Source organism: Haliotis rufescens, unplaced genomic scaffold, assembly GCF_023055435.1.
Source record: "Haliotis rufescens isolate VD_foot unplaced genomic scaffold, xgHalRufe1.0.p SCAF_2, whole genome shotgun sequence".
Classification (NCBI taxonomy): domain Eukaryota; kingdom Metazoa; phylum Mollusca; class Gastropoda; order Lepetellida; family Haliotidae; genus Haliotis; species Haliotis rufescens.
This window is the reverse complement of record NW_025963890.1, coordinates 71,043,260-71,056,007: the sequence shown is the minus strand read 5'-3', so window position 1 is coordinate 71,056,007 and position 12,748 is coordinate 71,043,260. Positions and strand designations below refer to the sequence as shown.

Genomic DNA, 12,748 nt, shown 5'->3' with positions numbered 1-12,748 from the left:
TGAAATTACCTGCGCCGAAGGAAGCAGAAAGCCACTTACTCGAGTTGTAATTATAAACTTGGAGATTCTTTTTCGCTATTTGACCGCAAGCACGAACCATATTAGAAATCGCGTTGGGCAGAGATACTTTGTACTGTACTTTGATATTACAGTAATCAGAGGTGGGGTGAAATTGGGTTTAATTGCGCGTCCAAGATTAGTGCACTTATATAACGACGCGCATGCACTTGAGTGAGTGAGTGTGTGTGTGTGTGAGTGTGTGTGTGTGAGTGAGTGAGTAAGTTTGTTTGTGTGTGTGTGAGTGAGTGAGTGTGTGTGTGTGTGAGTGAGTGAGTGTGTGTGTGAGAGTGCGTGAGTGAGTGTGAGTGAGTGTGTGTGAGTGAGTGAGTGTGTGTGTGAGTGTGTGAGTTAGTGTGTGTGTGAGTGTGTGAGTGAGTGTGTGTGTGTGAGAGTGCGTGAGTGAGTGAGTGTGTGTGAGTGTGTGAGTGAGTGTGTGAGTGTTTGAGTGTGTGTGAGTGAGTGAGTGAGTGAGTGTGTGTGTGTGTGTGTGCGTGCGTGCGTGTGTGTGAGAGTGCGTGAGTGAGTGCGTGTGTGTGAGTGTGTGAGTGAGTGTGTGAGTGTTTGAGTGTGTGTGAGTGAGTGAGTGAGTGAGTGTGTGTGTGTGTGTGTGTGTGTGTGTGTCTCGTACTACTAGTCCAGACTGATTTATAGTGCTAGCTCACTCACTAGATACCATGCCGCAGTTTAACATGACTATACCACTCTTCTCAGTGGGAAGAAAACGTGCATCACTTTGCACGATCGAAATCCTGTTTCCACATTTAAATCCTCTCACGTTTTTTCGCTATGTTTTTGTTGATGACTAAGAAGTATCTATTAGAGTACCGGAGTCTCTTTTATAAATATTATAATACATCGTCTGTGTGAATACACTATTGTTTTTAAGACATGTGGGCATTTACACAAGCTTTTCATTGGTTCGTATTCATCTTATGATAACCTTGTAACCAACCCCCCCTCCCCCCGTCAGTATCCCCTGTTCGTGTGATGAGACCCCAGAATCGCCCCGATTATTAACCTTGGTACATTTGAACACCCTACAGTGAGGTGTTGCACATAGAACCAGCACCGGAACACCCTACAGTGAGGTGTTGCATCTAGAACCAGCCCCGGAACACCCTACAGTGAGGTGTTGCATCTAGAAGCAGTCCCGGAACACCCTACAGTGAGGTGTTGCACCTAGAACCAGTCCCGGAACATCCTGCAGTGAGGTGTTGCACCTAGAACCAGTCCCGGAACACCCTCCAGTGAGGTGTTGCACCTAGAACCAGTCCCGGAACACCCTACAGTGAGGTGTTGCACCTAGAACCAGTCCCGGAACATCCTGCAGTGAGGTGTTGCACCTAGAACCAGTCCCGGAACATCCTGCAGTGAGGTGTTGCACCTAGAACCAGTCCCGGAACATCCTGCAGTGAGGTGTTGCACCTAGAACCAGTCCCGGAACACCCTACAGTGAGGCGTTGCATCTAGAACCAGTCCCGGAACACCCTACAGTGAGGTGTTGCACCTAGAACCAGTCCCGGAACATCCTGCAGTGAGGTGTTGCACCTAGAACCAGTCCCGGAACACCCTACAGTGAGGCGTTGCATCTAGAACCAGTCCCGGAACACCCTACAGTGAGGTGTTGCACCTAGAACCAGTCCCGGAACACCCTACAGTGAGGCGTTGCATCTAGAACCAGTCCCGGAACACCCTACAGTGAGGTGTTGCACTTAGAATAATCCAGAGCTACCCTGCAGTAAGACGTGCACATGGCACCATGACTATACCCCCAGGCCACCCTGAATGAGGCGTGGCACCTAGAACCTACCCCGGGCCATTCTGAATGGCTCTTAGAGTTTCTTTCGGACACCCTTCAGTGAGGCAGGTCTGTTCCTGCTCCTTGTTGAACTTAAGAAGGTTACATCAACTGAGTCTTAGGACTCAAAAAGCAAATCTTTTCCTTTCATAACGCTGTTCATGAGTCATACTTCTGTACATTAACACTTTTGGTATGACACTATCATCAGGCACGACTGACAAACACTTTATTATTCAAACATGAATGTGTCGGATACGTAAGACGATAATGGATAGCTTCATGTTTTACACTCTCTGTCGTGTGCCGGTTGCTGTGGTGTGATTGATGCAATGTAGAAGCGATAAAGTCCAACCATTGTAAATGGTCTGATATGGTTCCACTTTTTAAGGGAAACGTTAGATGGAGGAGTAAACTTTGGTGAAGACGCTGTTTTTAACAGATTATATGTGTTCGCCATTATGTCCCATTAGTCAAACACCTGACCTAACGCCCGCTTTGCATGAAGTGATCACCGGATTTTTTTGTTTGCGATTGTGAAATGATAAGCCCGCCCTCTGTTTTTCCCTGCTACTCAACTCTGAAGGCCTGACTTGCATCTTCTGATAACATAGTTAAGTATTACCCGAACAATTTTCAAGACATTCAAACCAGATTGTCTGTCATATGTATCCACACTTTATGGATGTATTGACAAACAGTAATTCAGCATCAACTAGAATAATCATATTGGTTTATTCATTACTTGCCTTTTCTGAAGTCCTCAGCCGGAATATTACTTGAATGTTGAACGGCCTAAAACACCACTCACTCACTCACTGTTTACAATCATATATACATGTATATAGAGAAAATATGCCGATTCTCATTCTAAAAGAAATGCTATCATATAAATTACCTTTATACAGATCAATTTACTGGAATTATCGTATGTTTATGCAGATGGTAACACCATGATCGCTTGTAAAATTTGTATAACATAATGCTATTCGTGGCCTGATTCAGTAGCGTTTTGATGTCGATAGTTAAGAACTAGGTGTGTTTAAGCGTGTGAGTGAATTGATGAGTGAGTGGGTGAGTGAGGGTAATGCACGTCACAGACACTTTGGGGGCACGAATGACCCAGTCGATTAAGGCGCCGCATTTCGACGTGGAGAGTTGCGTACCTTGTGTCCGCCAGAAAACTATGATTGTGGGTTCGAAGCCCCGTTCGCCCAGATTATACTCACCGCCAAAAGAAACGCGAACTATAGATACATTTAGAGAAGTATGTACGTTAATAACAGATGGTTCAAATGTGTACTACCTAATGACAAAACTAACAATCAGTCAAGTGTTACCACAGTGTGTCTTTATTCTCACCACGATGTGCTGCACGTGATGTTCAGGCTCTACACGCTAATCCTGCGCGAGATAAATGGTGCATTTCGAGTCATGGGTCTATGACGTCACATGTGATGCGTTCATGAGCGTCGGTTCACACAGAATACCAATATGTTCTTTTGTGCGTTTAACCAATTTCATATCTCTTGAATATGAATAATTCGTCATATATTAACATACATTTATGGAATTTGCGTTTCTTTTGTCGGTGAATATATTTCAAAGTTTGTCAGCTACACACCCGTGCTCGTGGGTTTCACCAAAGTGTTAACGTCTAAGATCTGCATCACTTTGGGCTTTCATCCCACATAAAACTGACACGTGATACAACTGGAATATGTTCAAAGCACGTCAAACCAAACTCACACATCTAGCATGGTGAATGGAGAGTGCACCCAACCCTGTCCTCTAAAACTGTATGCCCGCTTGTATCGTTTATCAATGGCATGAGGTCTCTATATTAACGACAACTGCAACTTAAAGTGCAATCACTGCTGCATGTGTTGCACATCTCACACTGGGCAAAACACATGTCAGGAGATATGGACAACTGCGCTTGTCGATTTCTGAAGCCGACTCAAGGCTGCATCACTTTTGGACAACAGGAATTCCTAATGACTGTATTGACTACCCCTGCCGGTGGGTTATCGTGCCGACGGGCAGATCAGACACGCGGTGTTCAGCGCCACCTGGTGCTTTCAGAAACGATACTTTGACTTCAGAGGAGCGGGGTTTGGGTGCTCTATTTGTAGCGTGTCTGCGTGTGTGTGTGTGTAGCGTCCGTGTGTCTGTGTGTAGCGTGCGTGCGCGCGTGTATGTTTGATTCCCGTTAATCATGTCATGTTTGTTGTGCATTGCGCGCAAACACATCTCAAAATGTTTTTTGTAAACGTTTATCAGCCAAAATGCAAAGGATGCATGGAAATTGCTTTCAGAAAAGGTTTTCAGCACAATGCACGTGCAAAGTGTTGGAAACAAGAGTAGAGACACTGACTATAAAAGACCGTACAAAATTCATCAGTTCATTACGAATTTTCTGACGTGAACGGAGATCGAAAAATGCAAAGGGTTTAACTGCAGCTGACCGAAATATCGCCATTGGACGTTTGGAAGCAGGGGAGTCCCAGTCTGTCGTTGCAAGACACTTCAACGTTCACCAAAGCACTATATCTCGACTATGGGATCGATATACCCGCACTAATTCGACTCAAAATCATCCCAGAAGTGGAAGACCAAGAGTGACCACCCCTGCTCAGGATCGGTACATCCGGTTGCATCACCTTCGGAATCGATTTGCTACAGCAACGGACACTGTAGGACAAGTGCCTGGTTTGCGAAGAATTTCCGACCAACCATCAGAAATCGTCTGAGGGAAGTGGGAATTCGAGCGAGACGACTAAAGGTTGGACCTGTCTTGCGACGTCTACACTGTCAACGACGTGTCCGGGGGTGCAACAGAGTACAGGCATGGGATCTCAGGAACTGGCGACGCGTTTGGTTCAGCGATGAGTCACGTTTTCTTCTTCAACGACGGGATGGAAGACAACGTGTATACCGACGTCGACATCAACGTTTTGCGCAGAACTGCGTTCGACAGGTGGACCGATTTGGTGGGTGGAGTGTATTGGTGTGGGGAGCCATATCCTACACGGGTGGATCACAGTTAGTGGTTGTCCAGGGCAATCTTACAGCAAACCGATACATAGACAAAATTCTGCGTCCTCACCTCCTCCCAACTTTGGACCGCCAGAGGGAGCTGTTCCAACATGACAACGCTCGGCCCCACACAGCACGTGCAACAGTTAATTTCCTTGTTAATGAGAACATCAATGTCCTTCAAAGGCCGTTCAAATCGCCCGATCTCAACCCGATTGAACATTTGTGGGACGAACTTGATCGACGCGTCCGTCAACGTCACCAGCGTCCCCACACACTGGCACAACTCGCCAACGCCTTACAGGAGGAATGTCGAAGAATTCCCCACGAAATAATCCGACGACTTGTGCAATCTGTGCCAAGGGGGTGTCGAGCAGTGACGGCTGCAAGAGGTGGTGTGACCAGGTAATGACCATGACGCACCCTTGTGGCTACACATGTGCAATGACTAAACTGAATTAATGCTGACAGTGACGACAATGCTTTTGTCGGTCACTGTGTCTAATTTCATTTGATTGTGTTCACGCATATTCTGTGTAGATACTTTTACATCCGCTTAATAAATATTCTTATTTTTTAGCCATGCGTTTCTTTTTTTGAAGAGTGTATTATAGATTTGCATGGGCTGTATTGGATGTTTCAGGGGCTGACTACCTATTGCTATTCACTTCTAGATTTTGGTTAATGTGAATCTATTGTCGCCGTCCCCGACTGTTTATGTTATGGTAATAGAATAACATGTTTATGAGAACTATATTTCCTATAATCCCCGTCAGTTTGTTGTCAAAACGTGCAAGCAATTGATAAAGGGTTTGAATTAATGTTAGTCACAGAAAATCTTTACGTCACTGGTTCAAAACATTCCATTTATTGCTGATAGGAAGGACCGAAGAGGTGTTTTTTTCAGACCTGTATGTCCAGCGAAAATAATTTGTTAAATATGAACATTTGTTTACTCTCAAAATGCCCCCCCCCCCCCCCCCCCCCCATATCCTTCCCACAATATCAAATGGTCCACTCCCACCCGATCACTGTTTTACTGGTATTAACGGTCTGTTATTCAGCTCGTATTCCTTACGTACTTGAAACAGACATATCTACTCGAGCCAGGAACAAAGGTAAGTATTCAGGAGATAAATCGCACACTTGGTAACTGATAGAACACACCCAACTGATCCAAGAATGGTGACCGCGTGGGATGGTCGTCATCACAGGTGTTAATCAACCACCGCGACCATAAACTTCAGCACTGACTGTAGTCAATGGAGTTTCTGTAGATGCAAAATGAAGTTGAATAATTTCAACTGCAGTAAAAACGGAGAACCCGTTAAATAACACATTTTACCCCTTTCGTTGCTACCACAGCGGTACGATACGGTAATTCCACAAACGTACCGCGGTATAGCCACGATCGTACCGCGTGAATTCCGCGATGGTAACGCTTTAATTTCGCCATGATAACACGTTAATTTGGCAGTCGTACAGGGTTCATTCCACGACGGTAGCACGTTGATTTCGCAGTCGTACAGCGTTAATTCCGCGATGGCAATACGTTTATTTCGATGTCATACCGTGGTAATTCCTCAAACGTTTGCGGAAATGACCACAGTAAAGAGGTAATTATTTGTGAGTTTTAGTGTATATTTATTTCATGGTTTCTGAACGTTTATATACACGCTGTATGTCAGTAGGAGGGAAGGTGCGCCAAGAGTCAAATGCAAACCTGATACAGCTCCACACACGAAATAGTACACGGTTACATATAAACTTAACTGTACAAATACTGAACAGTACATTCCAAATCCTGATTGGTGTTTAGAGCTTAATGCACGAGTGATGGTGTTTTAGGCCGTGCTCTGTACCATCATAATGTTAACTATATATTAGGGACACAGGCTGTCCTGTGATCTAAGCCGCTAAAACATTCTAAACAGAGTTGCGTCCCTTAGCCACCAGGATCAGACGATCGCACCAGTTTGACTTTACCTTAAGCTGACACTTGAAATAGTGTTCAAAGCAGCTACAGACCTTACACGCTCACAAAATCTATAAGATGTGACATATGTCTTCCCGTAACGTGCGTTCTTCGTGATCGGCAAGACAAAGGGTGACGATATATTTTCAGGGAAATTGAGAGGATATTGTACGTCTGAAAGACTTTAAGGTGCTGATAACGGAATATCTGAAGAACATATACCTACACTTGTTTGACTCGCCAGACCCTGCAGGTGCCACGCAACGATCTCGTCAACCCACACTCAATGACCAGCGAAACACAGAAGGACGTCGCCAGAGGGAAGAAAGCAGGACCTCGCGAGTTCAAAGACGGGAAGCTGGCATAAACTCGATGCGGCGGATCTCGCAAATTATCTACCAATCTGTTCTTTGAGTGGTCAAAACAGAAGCTAAATCTTGTGCACATCAAAGCTACATCTACAGAACTCATCGTATCAGTGGGTGTGAGAACCCGGCGTCAGATAAGCTGTAATTCTCTTATCTTCATCGTGCTCTTTGATGGTCTTACTAGCATCACATATCATGTTGTAAGTCCTGCACATGTCCTTCTAAAGGGTTTTCACGCACATATTCAATACCCCCAAATGCCTCGAATCATATCTCATACAATGAAAACCGAAACGTTTGTAATGTTTGATGTCCTTTTTGGGCGCTGCCGGAAACCTATGATATACCACTCGGATTTGTCCATGCACTTTACTTAAAGTAGCGCCATTTCACATTTGGTTACTGGTGGTTCTTGGCTACCGGGGATATTGAACATCAAAGTGGTGTTGATGTTGATGTTGAACACCTACTCACGCCGATGCACTAAGCGAAGCCACTGTGATGAACATGTATGTGTCACCATCACCAGCGGGTGATCCTGGCTTCCTGAGATATCAACGTAGAAAACATTATAAATTCAACAGGAAATTATAGGGGCAACGCAGCATCCATTTCGTAAGGTGAGATGATCAATGGTTCCTCGCCCCTTTTAACGCATAGGTTGTACAGATGGGAGGCCAACCACCATACAATTACCACCAAAGTAGAGGCATAAAATTCTTCCGATATCAGAACAACTGAACGGCTATCCAAATCTAGATAAATCAATTGTATTTAATACAGTCGGTGTAATTAAAATATAATGACGTGGAACTGGAGGGATTGGCATCAATGTATTTACACGAAAGGAACAGTTAAGTGGTGATGCAAACTTATCCATCTCAAGAAAGAGAGATTAACTTTAGTTATGAAGAAAACATGATGCTAAGGTGTCTTGCAAATCTACATTGGCAACACTAATTGAAAACATGCCCTATAAGTATTTGAGACAGATCATGGTAATGTATTTTATCTCTTTCTGAATGCTAAGGAAGACTTGCAGATGACATCAATCAGGACTGGTTCCTATCTATACAATCAACATCTTAATGCAATAGGACCATCAGCAATATCCATCAATGCTTAATGTCGAATCCTATCTGACATCAGACTTATCGCAGTACTTCAAGTGTCCAATTGGAACACTTAGTATCAACAATTTGAAGTTGAATGTAGAAGTTGGTAGCCATTTCAACATTTCTCACGTGACAAACTGGAGAGCAAAAGAAACTATACCACTCAGTTTGATTTTCAATTGAAAATAGCGACAATATCTAAAAAATGAACTGTTGTGGCGCTTGGTCAACACTCAAAGAATTCGTCTACATGGTTTTATTTTCAAAATATAATTTGATTTAAAACTTTTGCAAATTAAGATTACCTTTTTCGCAGAATACACAACTGCTGATGGGTATGTTAGACATCCTATCTTAGAAAATCAATAAATGTGCTTTTTCGGGCACAAATTTACATTTCAAACACGGTAGGGGTCTTTGGTTGCAAATTCCTTTCTTACCTCAGTATTCAGTGAACCAGTTTATGTATACACAAAATTAACAAGCCACAGATTACTTTTTACAAACCGTTGCAGGAATGAGTGATGGTTAAATAGACATAATCGAATGTAACAACAGTTCTTTCAATTTTCAATTACCTAAAAAACAAACTTGGAAAACTTTCTTTTGCACCTCAGTTTGGTTTCTAGGAATACAGTTTGAAGAACAAGAAGAGGTCTGTTGAAGAGGTTGGATACCATGTTATAATATTAAGTCAACACAATTCTAACTGAATGAAACACTATTTACAGCGATGCTTAACTTACCTTCCCACTGATACAAAATTAGTACAGCTCATGAAACGAAGACAAACTTAAAATTTATAGTGCTGGCTGATTTCTTGCTACAGTGTACACACGAGATAACACAGTGACCTTATAACACAATATATACATATTAGCATGTAGATCCATATGTCCTTTATATAATGATGTATTATGGACCAGTGTCTGCAGGCATGCATGTTGTATGAAGTTTCCGATTGACAAATGCTCTAGGGTTTCTTTCCCAATTGTTGAAGAATATATGTTGACATAGCAATTTCCTGCCGCTGTTGATGCAGTCGCGTCACATGATTACAGCTGGATCAGGATACGTCCACAGGTACGTTAATAATTCTATATTATACCAGGGTTGATTGATATATTCTGAGCCTCACATGGAAGGGCGTACGTAAGAATGAGTTTTCATTTTTGTGTGGACATTACATTATGACATAGAGGCATATCCACAAAGAGTCATCAGCAAGATTGTTTCGCTGTGAAATGTCAGGATAAAATGCAAGGGTCTGTTGCATTTGGAACATGGATAAGTGAGTGAGTATATTTTTTACGCCGCCTTTAGCAACATTCCAGCAATATCACGACGGGGGACACCAGAGTTGGGCTTCACACATTGTATCCTTGTCGGGAATCGACCCGAGTCTTCGGCGTGACGAGCGAACGCCTTAACCTCTAGGCTACCCGACCGCCCCGGAACATGGATAAACTTGAGGAGTATTCTGGAGTCCACAGACACAGATAAGCATCAACATAATAGTTTCTTCATCACCGCTGTCTGCCAACGTAATCAGAGTCGGCGCCTTCGTGCTCGCCACGTTCTTCAGGTATGGTGAGACAGTGATTACACATATGGTTGCGTTGTGACTAATCAAATCAGGTTCAAAATGTCGATCGTTATCGATGTAGAGTGACTAGCCTTGTATTTGTTTGTTGTTTTACACCACAATCAGTAATATTCCAGCTATATGACGGTGGCCAGTAAATAATCGAATCTGGACCTGACAATCCAGTGATTAATATTATGAGCAACGATCCACACCCTCGGGGTGTGATGTCACGCTATTAACCAAGTCACCGAGCCTGACAGCCCAAAGTTGCCTTTTACAACCCTTTTCTAACCCAGAATGCCCACGAGGTTGACAGCCCTTTAATAGAAGAGTGAGTGAGTGAGTATGGTTGTACGCCGCTTTTAGCAATATTCCAGCAATATCACGGCGGGGGACACCAGAAATGGGCTTCACACATTGTACCCATGTCGGGATTCGAACCCGGGTCTTCGGCGTGACGAGCGAACGCTTTTACCACTAGGCTACCCGACCGCCCCCTTTAATAGAAGATGAAACCAGAACTCTTAAATAAAAAGGCACACATATTACTCCATATTTTTCTTGAAATTTTGAAATCGCCATTTTTAAGAGGTAAAATGTAAAGAAAATGCAAATGTGCAGTAAAGGAAGCGGTGATTAGATAATTGTCGATGTAAAGATGCTGAACCAACCCATGTGTTTAACCCACGCCGTGACAAGGTCATTCACGAAACAAATATCAAGTTAATGAATGATGCCACGAGCAAGAAGCAACGTTGCCTAGTAACGTAATACAAGGCGTATCCCCGAACAGGCATTTATCTCAAAAGGAAAGTATAATTATGATATACCTTGCTATCACTTTGTTCGCGACAATCTACCATACGCTACTCTGATATGATGTGCATGCTAGCTGATTCATCGTGAACACGAGGCTAGCCTTTATGAGCCTCGTGTCATTGGTTTAATGGCCTGGAACGTGCCGCTAGAATAACACAGTCAAAATAACTTATTAATGACGTCATGCACGTGGCGATAAAAATAGCTGAAGCAGCTTACAGCTACATCGCACACAAAGGAACGTGTTTGTAGCCTTATTTTGAAGCCCAAGTTAGCTATTTATGTAATGAAATCATAAACTTGTGTTTGGCTTCGTAGTACGAAGCGGTTATTTAATAAAAATGCCCATATTTAACTGTTTTTAACGCAGAAAATAAACACTCACATAATTTGGAAGTGTTGCATATATTCGAATCGGGTACCATTATACGTTATTGAGGATGTTGATGATCTTTAAGAGTTTGGAAGAGGAGGACTCCTATCGCGAACCAGAAATCTATCATCGTTGGTTCAATTCTTGGTTCGCCTTTAACATGTTTCTAGGTTTGTCAGTACCTGACTGTGGTCGTGAGATTCACCTAAATGGTAAAAGTCGAAGAGTTGAATCACTTCGTTTTTTCTTCACACATCAAGCTGAAAATGAAGAGAGCATATGGGCTCCTTTTTATTATAAATTATTTTATTCTGATAATTTTTTATTAACTTTTTTTTCTGTAAATATTTTCATTTCAGATGTCTCCTGCAGTCAATATGATGGAGAAATGGCCACTATTCCGTCTGTCTATTTTTAGCCGATATTCGCACAGGAAAAAAACACACTTGGCGTTCTTCTTGCACAAAAACAAAAAATTCACCCGAGATATAACATACTTAAAAATTATAAACAACGCGTATCCGACACTCGCATGGAAATCTATCTAAGTCAACAATTCCCCAATGCCTATATGTCAAGCCACACTCTGGGAAATCGTTTTATATTTCGTATCCTGTTTGAATGTCCTAGATATGCCCTAAAAAATATACCAATTGCGGCCACGCATCCGCCCCAAATCGATTTTAACAGCCTTTGACTGTTGCCGCTTTTCCAAAGTTACAAATGAAATCTCGTGATTTAAAGAACAACATAAACAAGGCGACTAAATCCATAACAGAAAACAATGGCAAGAAGTTATCCCAGCAAGAGAGGTCCTTAATTATTTATAAGCCCAATAATCAAATGTAAGATATTGCGGATGTTATGCGACCAAAATTGACACTCTTTGGAATGGAATATGCCAATCTAAACGGCACTTGTTTCTCAGAATCCAGATTACTTTGTCAAAGACATCGACCTTCATCACATGGTGTCCCGTCCATCATCCGACTGCCTCGCAACAAGGCCTGGTTCAAGATTCAATCAATACTGTTGGATATTTAAAGAAATCTACATTATATCATTCTCTTGGCAATGCGTGAGGACTTTTGTAAAAGGAGGCAAAGACTCGCGTTACATGAATACCGATATTCTGGGTTAATACTATTGTAATTTGAGGGATGAAAGCATTTTATTATCGACCCTATACTGCGTCAATACGTTTGAACATTGTGGCTTATATTACTAACCCTAACTTGGGTCATTACCTTTGGATATTGAGGAAAATAAACACGTTATATAAATTGCCTGAAAGAGTGTCGATACGAGTGAGTGAGTGAGTGAGTGAGTGAGTGAGTGAGTGAGTGAGTGAGTCAGTCAGTGAGTCAGTCAGTCAGTCAGTCAGTCAGTCAGTCAGTAATTATTGCTTAATGCTGCCCCAGCGACGTTGCAGCTAATTTGGGGGAGTTTGAATATTGAGGGGAATATACATGCTATATAAATTGTCTGAAAGAGTGTCAATACTTTAGAATATTCAGGGGACATATACGTTATATTATTGGTCTTATACGTTTTTTACTTGTGTGGCAGATTGAGTACATTATATGACAAACTCTATCCAGCGTTAAAACCAA

At 42.5% G+C, this 12,748-nt stretch overlaps 1 protein-coding gene across 1 annotated transcript in view; it reads right to left on the bottom strand.

Annotated features, from left to right (window-relative positions):
- The window catches only part of LOC124133172 (allatostatin-A receptor-like), a 122,830-nt gene that overhangs the window by 37,801 nt on the left and 72,281 nt on the right, over positions 1-12,748 (bottom strand). The window lies entirely within an intron of this gene.